The sequence below is a fragment of the Nicotiana attenuata genome, unplaced genomic scaffold (genome assembly GCF_001879085.1).
Source record: "Nicotiana attenuata strain UT unplaced genomic scaffold, NIATTr2, whole genome shotgun sequence".
In the NCBI taxonomy this organism is placed as follows: domain Eukaryota; kingdom Viridiplantae; phylum Streptophyta; class Magnoliopsida; order Solanales; family Solanaceae; genus Nicotiana; species Nicotiana attenuata.
In genome coordinates, this window is record NW_017670262.1 from 1356619 (window position 1) to 1369310 (window position 12692).

Consider the following 12692-nt stretch of genomic DNA (forward strand, 5'->3'; position numbering starts at 1 on the left):
TCAGACAAATTGGTCTGAAGTTCTCTTGTAGCAGTACAAACTTCAGATACACATGTTTGAGTAAATTTACATAGAACTTAAGACAAGTATTTCTCAAATTGTCTCGAAATTGAGTAAATTTATTGATATTTACACAAAATCAAGTATACGTATACTTCCCCCACCTTAACATTTTGGCCAAATTAGGAGTTTATTAGATACAATTTAATATGACTCCGACCTATTAAAAGGTCGTAATGAAACATACAGTAAAAGTCATTTTGCATTTTGAGGAATGGTTTTGTCATTCGAAAAAGTACTTACAAGGGAAAATAATGATTTTAGTTCATGTCTTATTCAGCATGGAACATTTAACTTTTAATTAAACTAAACACTCGATTGCTCCTGTCACGTCCCAAATACTCCACTGTCGGGACCGTGATGGCGCCTAACATCGCATTCGCTAGGCAAGCCAACGTTAGAGTTAAAATCACCTTTCTCCTTTACTTGTTATAATTAAAACTAAACAAAGCTAAATCAACAGAATTAAATGCGGAAGAACATAATTAACTGGTCATCTTTATACTATTGACAAAAAAAACCGAAACAGTCACCACCCAGAAAATGGTGTCACAACTCACGAACTTACTACAGATTACTACAAATACTGGTCTGAAAGAAAAGAATACGTCTATCTCGAAAGTAAATAAAACAGAGATATAGTATGTAGGAGGGGACGCCACGGCCTGCGGACACCTGCAGGACTATCTTGGGTCTCCTGACTGAAGTATCAGCAACCGACTTCTCGATCAGCCACTACCAGCTCCGAAATCTGCACAGAAAATGCAGAGTGCAGTATCAGTACAACCGACCCCATGTACTGGTAAATACCGAGCCTAACCTCGACGAAGTAGTGACGAGGCTACGACGGGGCATAAACAATAAATCCTGCAATAATTTATAATAAAGCAAGAAGAAAATACGGAATGAAATAGGACAGAACTTGCATTAAATAATTACGGAATCCAGTCTTTCTACCAATACTCAGCTATAACTAATCCTTAAGAGAGTTTCAACACCACAATAATGAATCTTCGCAGAAAAGACTACATATTAACAAATGATGTGGCGCGCATCCCGATCCCACCATATAATCAATAACAAAATGAACATTCACCCTTATTACTCCTTGTTGCGGCGTGCAACCCGATCCCACTTGTCCACCCTTATTGCTCCTTGTTGCGGCATGCAACCCGATCCTACCAGACAATCATATTTCACCTGTATTCCTCATATTGCGGCGTGCAACCCTATCCCACCACATCAGTACCAATCACAAAATAAGAAAAAGCATTTCACAAATTAACTCAAATCCTCCTCAACACTTATACCTCAAATCAAAACAACGGAAGATCACTATAATTATGAAACTTCACCAGTTAATACTACACCGCGAGTCCAACCAAAGTGTACCATGAAGCACCAATAAACCAACGTAAACTAACAGTGTGATATAATGAATCTACGAAACAATTAATAACGTCAATAGAGAAACAACATTTAACAAAAAGCAATTAGACATGGAAACATCAATAAGCAAGTAGCAATTAAGACAGGAAAGCAATATATATTAGGAAACGGGGAAGGGAACAGGCTAAACAAGAAATTTGGCGACGCATAGGTGCTCGTCACTACACCTATACGCCACACACATGGAATTTCACATAGCAAGAAAGTCAGGGATCTCTCGAGTCAGGGTTAGACCAAACACTTACCTCAAGCCAACAGGCAATTCAAATCTCAAATACCGCTTTACCTCTCGATTCCACTACCAATCCACTCGTTCTAGCCATAATCAACTTAATAACATCAATTAATGCTAAAGAAATCAATTCCAATGCATAATTATAGATTCCCCAACATTTTTCCCAAAAAGTCAAAAATCGATCCCGGGCCCGCTTGGTCAAACCCGAAATTCGGACCAAAACCCGATTATCCATTCACCCCCGAGCCCAGATATACAATTGGTTTTGGAATCCGACCTCAAATTGAGGTCCAAATCCCCAAATTTGAAATTCCTAAGTTTTACCCAAAAACACCCAGTTCCACCATGAAAAACCCTAGATTCTAGGATGAAATCTTGCAAAAAGATGAAATGGATTGAAAGAAATGAGTTAAGAATCATTTACCTATGATTTGGGGAAGAACTTGCCCTAGGAAAATTGCCTCTTGAAGTTTAGGTTTTGAAAAATGGGAGAATGAATGAAAAATCCCGTCTAACTTATGTTTTGAACAGCTGTAGATGTCGCATTTGTGACCTGAGCTTCGTAAATGCGAAGCTCGCAAATGTGAAGAAGCCATCGCAAATGCCCCTTCACAATCCTACTGCCATCGCAAATGCGAAGAAAGTGTCGCATTTGCGAACACTGTTCATCGCAATTGCGAGTAGAAGATCGCATTTGCGATCATACCCCTTCCCGGAGTCCTTTCGCAATTGCGAAGATTTGTTCGTATTTGCGAATTCTGCTGGCCCAAGCCTTCTTCACAATTGCGATAAAGACCTCGCAATTGCCATGCCTGCTTTGCTCGCATTTGCGAAGCCTGATCTCGCAATTGCAAGATCAGAGGCCTGCAACAGACACCGGTTACACCAGCAAATTTCTAAGTTCCAAACACTCCGTAGCCTATCCAAAACTCACCCGAGCCCTCGGGGCTCCAAACCAAACATGTACACTAGTCTTAAAACATCATACGGACATGCTCATGCGATCAAATCGCCAAAATAACACCAAGAACTATAAATTTAGCACCAAATTGCATGAAATTTTCAAGATAGTTTCAAAACTACTATTTTCTCAACCAAAGGTCCGAATTACGTCAAATCAATTCCGTTTTTCACCAAATTTCACAGATAAGGTTTAAATATCATAATGGACCTGTACTGGGCTCCGGAATCAAAATACGGGCCCGATACCAATAAGATCAAATCTTTTAAATTATTGCATTTTCAGTCTTATCAATTTCCTTCAAAAATTCATTTCTCGGGCCAGGGACCTCAGAATTCGATTTCGGGCATACGCCCAGGTCCCATATTTTACTAGGGACCCTCCGGGACCGTCAGAACACGGGTCCAGGTTGTTTACCCAAAACATTGACCAAAGTCAACAAAAAATCAACTTTTTAGGCCAAATATCATTATTTCTTAAATTTTTACATAAGGGCTTTCCGGATACACGCCCGGACTATGCAAGCAAATCATGGAGAGATAAAATGAGGCTTTCAAGGCCTTGGAACACATAATCGGATTCTAAAACAGAAGATGACCCTTTGGGTCATCACATTCTCCACCTCTAAAACAACCGTTCGTCCTCGAACGGACATAGAAAAGTACCTGAGTCGGTGAAAAGATGGGGATATTAGCTCCGCATATCGGACTCGGACTCCCAGGTAGCTGCCTTAACAGGCTGGCCTCTCCACTGCACCTGAACCGAAGGGTAACTCTTCGACCTCAACTGTCGAACCTGCCAGTCTAGAATAGCTACCAGCTCCTCCTCGTAGGTCAAATCCTTGTCCAACTGGACAGTGCTGAAGTCTAACACGTGGGATGGATCGCCGTGATACTTCCAAAGAATGGACACATGAAACACTGATGCACAGTTGATAAACCTAGCGGCAACGCAAGTCTGTAAGCCACCTATCCCACTCGATCAAGGATCTCAAAAGGCCTGATGAACCTAGGGCTTAGCTTGCCCCTCTTCCAAATCTCATCACGCCCTTCATGGGCGACACTCGAAGCAACACTCCCTCTCCGACCATGAACGCCACATCACGATCCTTACGGTCGGCATAACTCTTTCGCCTGGACTGAGTTGTATGAAGTCTATCCTGAATGATCTTAACCTTATCCAAGGCATCCTGCACAAGATCTGTACCCAATAACCGAGTCTCCCCCGGCTCAAACCACCCAACTGGCGATCGACACCATCTACCATATAATGCCTCATAGGGAGCCATTTGGATGCTCGACTGACAGCTGTTGTTGTAGGCAAACTCCGCTAACGGCAAGAACTGATCCCAAGAACCTCCAAAGTCAATAACATAGGCGCGGAGCATGTCCTCCAAAATCTGAATAGTACGCTCGGACTGTCTGTCCGTCTGAGGATGAAATGTTATGCTCAACTCGACCCACGTACCTAACTCACGTTGTACTGCCCTCCAGAAATGTGAGGTAAATTGTGTACCTCGGTCAGAAATGATAGACACGGGCACGCCATGAAGACGAACGATCTCACGGATATAGATCTCTGCCAACCGCTCCGAAGAATAAGAAACTGCCACAGGAATGAAATACGCTGACTTAGTCAGCCTATCCACAATGACCCATACTGCATCGAACTTCCTCTGAGTCCGTGGGAGTCCAGCAACAAAATCCATAGTGATACGCTCCCACTTCCACTCAGGAATCTCAATCTTCTGAAGCAAACCACCAGGTCTCTAATGCTCGTACTTTACTTGCTGACAATTCAAACACCGAGCTACATATACAACAATATCCTTCTTCATCCTCCTCCACCAATAATGCTGCCGCAAGTCCTGATACATCTTGGCGGCGCCCGGATGAATAGAATACCGGGAACTATGGGCCTCCTCTAGAATCAACTCACGAAGTCCATCCACATTAGGCACACAAACTTGACCCTGCATCCTCAAAACTCCGTCATTTCCAACTGTAACCTGCTTGGCATCTCCGTGTCGCACTGTGTCCCTAAGGACAAGCAAATGAGGGTCATCATACTGCCGATTTCGGATACGCTCAAATAATGAATACCGAGCGACTCTACAAGCTAGAACACGATCGGGCTCAAAAACATCTAACCTCACGAACTGATTGGCCAAAGCCTGAACATCCAAAGCAAGCGGTCTCTCACCGATCGGGATATACGCAAGGCTACCCATACTAGCCGACTTCCTACTCAAAGCATTGGCCACCACATTGGCCTTCCTGGGATGATACAAGATGGTGATATCATAGTCCTTCAATAGCTCCAACCACCTTCTCTGCCTTAAATTGAGCTCCTTCTGCTTGAACAAATACTGCAAACTTTTATGATCCGTGAACACCTCACACGATACGCCATATAAATAATGCCTCCAAATCTTCAGCGCGTGAACAATGGCTGCTAGCTCCAAGTCATGAACTGGATAATTCTTCTCGTGAATCTTCAACTGCCGCGAAGCATATGCAATAACCTTGCCATTCTGCACCAACAGCGCACCAAGTCCAATACGAGATGCGTCACAATATACCGCATATGGCCTTGAACATGTGGGCAATACCAGCACCGGCACCGTAGTCAAAGCTGTCTTGAGCTTCTGAAAGCTCACCTCACACTCGTCCGACCACCTGAACGGGGCACCCTTTTGGGACAACCTGGTCATCGGGGCTGCTATAAATGAAAACCCCTCCACAAACCGACAGTAATAACCCGCAAACCCAAGAAACTCCGGATCTCTGTAGCTTATGTGGGTCTAGGCCAGTCCTTGGCTGCCTCAATCTTCTTAGGATCCACCTGAATACCCTCTGCTGACACAACGTGACCCAAGAAAGCAACTGAACTCAACCAAAACTTACATTTCGAAAACTTAGCATCTAACTGGTTGTCTCTCAAAGTTTGAAGAACAATCCGAAGATGCTACTCATGCTCCTCTTGTCTACGGGAGTAGATCAAGATATCATCAATGAAAACAATCACAAAGGAATCCAGCTAGGGCTTGGACACTCGGTTCATCAAATCCTTAAATGCTGCTGGGTCATTTGTCAACCCAAATGACATCACTAGAAACTCATAATGCCCGTACCGAGTGCGAAAAGTTATCTTAGGGACATCGGATGCCCTAATCCTCAACTGATGGTAGCCAGACCTCAAATCGATCTTTGAAAACACCCTGGAACCTTGAAGCTGATCAAATAAATCATCAGTCCTTGGCAATGGATACTTGTTCTTGATGGTACTTTGTTCAACTGCCGATAGTCTATGCACATCCTCATCGATCCATCCTTCTTCTTGGCAAACAACACCGGCGCACCCCAGGGCGAGACACTAGGTCTAATAAAGCCCTTATCAAGCAAATCTTGCAATTGTTCCTTCAATTATTTCAACTCTAGCGGGGCCATGCACTAGGGAAAAATAGAAATGGGCTGAGTGCCTGGAGCCAAATCAATGCAGAAGTCAATATCCTTGTCGCATGGCATCCCCGGTAGGTCTGCAGGTAATACCTCTGGAAACTCACGAACAATCAGTACGAAATCCATGAAAGGAACCTCCGCACTGGAATCACGAGCATAGGCCAAATAAGCCAAACACCCCTTCTCGACCATACGCCAAGCCTTCATATAAGAAATAACCCTGCTGATAGAATGACCAGGAGTCCCTCTCCACTCCAATCGAGGCAACCCCGGCAAAGATAAAGTCATGGTCTTGGCATGACAGTCCAATATAGCATGATAAGGTGACAACCAATCCATCCCCAAAATAACATCGAAGTCAACCATATCGAGAAGTAGGAGATCTACACTAGTCTCAATACCCTCAATAATAACCACACACGAACGATAGACACGGTCTACAACAAAAGAATCCCCTACTGGCGTGGACACATACATGGGAGCACTCAAAGAATCACGAGGCACAACCAAATATGAAGCAAAATAAGATGACATATAGAAGTATGTAGACCCTGGATCAAATATAACTGAAGCATCTCTACAGCAAACTAAAATCGTACATGTGATAACGGCATCGGATGCCTCAGCCTCAGGCCTGGCTGGGATAGCATAACATCGGGGCTGGGCCCCACCACCTTAAACCATATCCCTGGGACGACCTCCTGCTGGCTGGCCTCCACCTCTAACTGCCTGACCTCCACCTCTAGTGGGCTGACCCCTACCTCTGGCTCCCTGACCCCTACCTCTGGCTGGCTGGGCAGGCGGTGCCGGAATCATGGCACGAGAACTCTGCTGCTGTGACTGAACATCCACAAATCTCGGACAGGTCCTCCAGACATGCCCATACTCACCACACTCAAAACATTCATCTTAATACTGCGGCTGAGGAAATTGAGACTGACCCTGACGGGCCGGCTGACCGCGATAATAACTCTCAAGAGGAGGTGCTCTGATAGGAGCTGGCGGTGCACTATAAGTTGGCTGCCCTGAAGGAGGTACATAAGGACCACGACCCCCTGAAGCTCCATGGGATGTCTTAAGTGCTAAATGAAACGGCCTAGGATGACGGCCTCTACCAAAAGTACCTCGACCTCCAGATGAGGCCCCACTGAATCCACCGGAGTGACGAGGCCCCTTATCATACCCCTGACCACTCCCCTGAGCTAAAACCATCTCAACTCGCCTGGCCACACAAGCTGCATCCTGGAAAGAAATCTCACTCCCTGTCTCCTTAGCCATTTGCAATCCGATAGGGTGAACAAGTCCCTCAATAAACCTCCTCACCCTCTCTCTCTCTCTCTCTCTCTCTCTCTCTCTCTCTCTCTCTCTCTCGGTGGGATGTATAAGAAGAGCATGACGGGCCAAATCAACAAATCTGGTCTCATACTGGGTGACGGTCATAGAACCCTGCTGAAGGCGCTCAAACTGCCTCCGATAGTCGTCTCTCTGAGTGATAGGAAGATACTTCTCCAAGAATAGCTGAGAGAACTGTTCCCAAGTGAGAGCTGGTGACCCAGCTGGTCTGGCAAACAATAATCCCTCCACCATTTCTTGGCGGAACCTGACAGATGAAAAACAGCAAAGTCGACCCCATTGGTCTCCACTATCCCCATGTTCCGCAAAACCTCGTGGCAACTGTCCAAATAGTCCTGGGGATCCTTTGAAGATGTACCGCCATAGGTAGTAGTGAAAAGCTTGGTAAACATGTCCAATCTCCATAAGTCCTCAGAAAACATAGCTGATCCATCGCCGGTCTGTGCTACAACACCCGGCGAGACTACCCTAACTGACTGAGCTGCTGGAGTCTGAAGTTGGGGAGTCATCTGCTTCGGAGTGTGAGTAGCGGGAGTCTGGGCTCCTCCCCCAGCCCGAGAGATAGTGATAACTAGGGATTTTAACGTGTTTTACGCTCCTTCTTGCTTACGCTTTGGTTATAAATTGTTACAAAATAGTCCCAAAAGGCTCATAAGTATGCTTGATTGCAGGTTTGATCGATAAAGTGACGAAATGTCAAAGATCGGCTCAAAGGGAGTGAAACTTGCTCAAATATCAAAGACAAGGCAAACTGAGGGCAAAAAGGCCTAGTGCGGCCGCATTCGACTTTGTGCTGTCCGCACTAGGTAGATTCAGAGAGATGGCAAAACCAGGCTTCAGGCAACGCGGCCGCATTACACATTGCGCGGTCCGCGGTGAAGGCTCCACGGCCGCACTACCACTTTGTGCAGTCCGCGGAAGAGAGATTCAGAGAGTTAAAATTTGCCATGGTTCAAGCTGTGTGGTCCACGGTCATACTTGTGCGGACCGCGTTAGAGACCTCCGCGGCCGCGGTCCATTCTACGCGGTTCGCGGAGCCCAAGTTCAGAGAGCCCAGATTTGAAGTCCAAGAGCCTAGTCCGGCGGCGGTCCATTTTGTGCGGCCCGCACTGACCCCGCAGGGGCATTTTTGTCCAGTTTTTCCAGCCTAGTATAATTAGAACATTTTACCATTTTTAGGTCAATCTGTTAACGCCAGAACTAAGCTGCGCTCGTGGGAACTTCATCTGTAGCCATTTTTGGCATCTTAGCTTCAAATTAACGATAGATTCTTGTATTTTAATTTAGCATTTAATTAATATGTCTTGTTCTTCATCTATTTCTTTATTTTCTTGTTCAAGCATGAGTAGCTAAACCCATCAGCTAGGGTTGTGGCTCAACCCTAGTGTGGGTAATTGATGGGTGTTGTGATTTAAGGTTAGATTGACTATGGGTGTTTGTATTTGGGTCAATTTTATGGTTTAATTTATGAATTGGTGGTTGCAAACACTGGTTTGTGCTAAGTTGACTTGGCTCTTCTTGAGAGAGAGAGCCTAAGTCTCCAAAATTGACCCAACAAGGAATTGGGATGGACTCAAGAGAATTGATAGTCCGAATTAAAGGGTTAAACCTCGAGAGAGTAATTACCCGACTTGAACCCTAGTTGCTTGAGCTAATTTGCCTACCCATTTGGTCTCGAGAGAGTCAATTGGGCAAAATCACTCTCTCTACCGAGTGGTGTGAGAGTGGGTAAAATTGTGCAACGGTTATACATATTTCCCCAATCATGTCAATCAAGCTTTAGAAGCAATTACCCGTCAATTAGCCACCTAGGTGAAAGCCACTACCCTAGTGCCCCTTAATCCATTAGATACAACTCTTAGCAATTATCTCTTAGCGTAATCTAGTTTCAATTCCAATTAGTAGTTTTATAATAGTCGTTTATAAAAGAAAACCCAAAAATGTTGGTAGTGATATTTAGAACAATTACACGATTCTAGACTAAATAGATACATCAATTTCCTTTCTAGCTCCCTAAGGAATTCGATCCCGACCCTCATATCGGGTAAAAGCTATTGCGACCCTCTCTTGCTACCTTTTATTGGTGCGGAGTAGGCAGCGATCAACTTTTTGGCGCCGTTCCCGGGGAGCTAACGGTTTTGGCTATCTATTTAGTTAGTTTTGTGTGTTGTTCTTCTTTCCTTCCTTATTACTAATTTGTGTGTGTGATTACTACAGGTACCCAATGGATTTAAACGCGAATGACCCTCTTGGAAATGTGCTTGCGGGGGAGGAGGTAGATGAAGTTGGAGAGGATAAGGTGCCTCTTGTACCTCCCGGACTATGACGAGGCCGCCAGGACAATGCTAATGACAATGTTCCAGACCCTCCTTCGCCACCTCCAAGAGCGGTTCCTCGGGTGCTACCGAAACAAGGATATGCAAGTGCTATTGTCCCTCCCAGAATCCGGGCAGGCAATTTTCAGATAACCAATGTGATGTTGACTTTACTTGAGCAGCGTGGGTATTTCACGGTCGCTGCGGATCAAAATGCCTACAAACATCTAAAAGGGTTCATGGATACATGTTGGGGTAGCAAGCAGATGAATGTGTCCGAAAATGCTCTTAGGTTGAGACTTTTCCCATTCTCACTTCGGGGAAAGGCATTGGATTGGCTAGAGAGACTCCCCAACCATTCCATCACAACTTGGGATGAGTTGGCGGATAAATTTATTGCTAAATTTTTCTCACCCTGGCACATGGCGGCACTTCGAGATGAGATATTGGCTTTCAAGCAAGAACCCACAGAACCTTTTCATGAGATTTGGAGCGGTTTAGAACAATGGTGAAAGAATGCCCAAACAACGATATGACCGAGGCGATGATTCAACAAACCTTCTATCGGGGCATCAATACTACATATCAGTGCATAGTCAATCAATTGGCCGGGGGTAATTTCATGAAGTTGTCTTATGACGAAGCTTGCGAGATTCTTGATGAGATGGCGAATACATCTTCCGCATGGCAAAGTAGAGCCAATGTTCCCCAAGGTGACCCTACGGTCATCCATTTGCACAAGGAATTACATGACCATGGACAGGCTATACCGGAGTTGACAACTACTATGAATCAATTGGCTAAGGCACAGTTGCAACAAGTCCAAAACCCTCGCCAAGTGAATGCTATGGAAAGTGTTAATTTGCTCACCAACAAGAGAAGGCAAAGAAGGCAACAAAATCAAGGGAATTCCGAGCAATTTGATGATGAGTGTGATGGGTTTCAAAATGATGGCTATGATGAGTAAAATGAAGAGGTATATGTTAATAACTATCAAGGCAATAGAGGCAACTCTTCAAACCAACAATGGCGACCTCAAGGTAATTGGGGCAATCAACAACAAGGTGGTGGTAATTGGAACAACAACAACCAAGGCGGTAATTGGGGGAACAACAATCAAGGCAACCAAGGGCATTGGAATGGTAATAACAATAATTGGAACAACAATGGTCAAGGCAATTGGAACAACAATGGAAACCAAGGTAATCGGGGGCAAGGCTTTCAAAGGCCCCCAATGTACCAACAACCGAACATCCACCCCCGTTCCCTTCTCAAGGATCTAGTTCTTCGGGTAATGATATGGGAAGAATAGAAATGATGTTCGAACAAATGATGAAGAAGAACCAAGACTCCGATGCTAAATTGGCTTCCCACAATACCTCCATTCGGAATTTGGAGGTGCAATTAGGCCAAATCTCTCAATCGTTGAATACTCACCCAAAGGGTGCTCTATCAAGTGATACGGTAGTGAACCCCAAGGGAGGGAATAATCATGTGATGGCAGTTACAACACGAAGTGGGAGAGGCGGTGATGTGCATGCCTCGAAAGATAAGCAAGTTGTGGATGATGATGTTGAGTTGCAAGAAAATGATGTTCCTTTGGTAGTTGAAGATGTAGTTGATGACAATGTGAACAATGAAGTGAGGATTGACATTGATGAAATCGAGGTGGAAACTCAAGAGGCCGTGAACCCCTCTAGGGAGCACATAATTGACATGCCGGAGCCGGTGGTGCCAAAAGCCAAGGCACCTTTGCCTAGACCACCTCCCCCTATCCTTAAAGGCTAGCCAAGAAGAAAAGTGACAACCAATTCAAAAAATTCATTGACATGATGAAGAGCTTATCCATCAACATGCCTTTGGTGGAGGCTTTGGAGCAAATGCCTGGTTATGCTAAATTCATGAAAGATTTGGTTACAAAGAAAAGATCAATGGACTGTGAAACTATCAAGATGACCCACTAAGTTAGTGCCATAGTACATTCAATGGCCCCGAAATTAGAGGATCCTGGTGCTTTCACTATCCCATNCTCGAGAGAGTAATTACCCGACTTGAACCCTTGTTGCTTGGGCAAATATGCATACCCAATTGGTCTCGAGAGAGTCAATTGGGCAAAACCACTCTTTCTACCGAGAGGTGTAGAGTGGGTAGTATTGAGCAACGGTTATAACATATTTCCCCAATCATGTCAATCGTGCCTTAGATGTAATTACCCGTCAATTAGCTACCTATGTGAAAGTCACTACCCTAGTGCCTTTTAAACCATTAGATACAACTTGTAGCAATTTACTCTTAGCTTAATCTAGTTGCATTTCCAATTAGTAGTTGATAATAGTAGAATATAAAGAAAACCCCAAAAATTATAAGACCAATTAAGAACACACACGCAATCCTAAGCTAGATAGATACTCGACTCCAATTCTAGCTCTTTGTGGATTCGATCCCGACCCAAAATCGGGTAAAAGCTATTGCGACCCTCTCTCACTACTTTTTAGTGGTGCGGAGTTGGAAGCGATCAACTTTTTGGCGCTGTTGCCGGGGAGCTAACGGTTTTGGCTATCTATTTAGTTAGTTTTGTGTGTTGTTCTTCTTTCCTTCTTTGTTACTAATTTGTGTGAGTGATTACTACAGGTACCCAATGGCTTTAAATGCTAATGACCCTCTTGGAAATGTGCTTGCGGGTGAGGAGGTAGATGAAATTGGAGAGGATGAGGTGCCTCTTGTACCTCCCAGACCAAGACGAGGCCGCCAGACCAATGCTAATGATAATGTTCCAGACCTCCCCCGCACCTCCAAGAGTGGCTCCCAGAGTATTACCAAACCAAGGATATGCAAGTGCTAGTGTCCCACCCAAAATC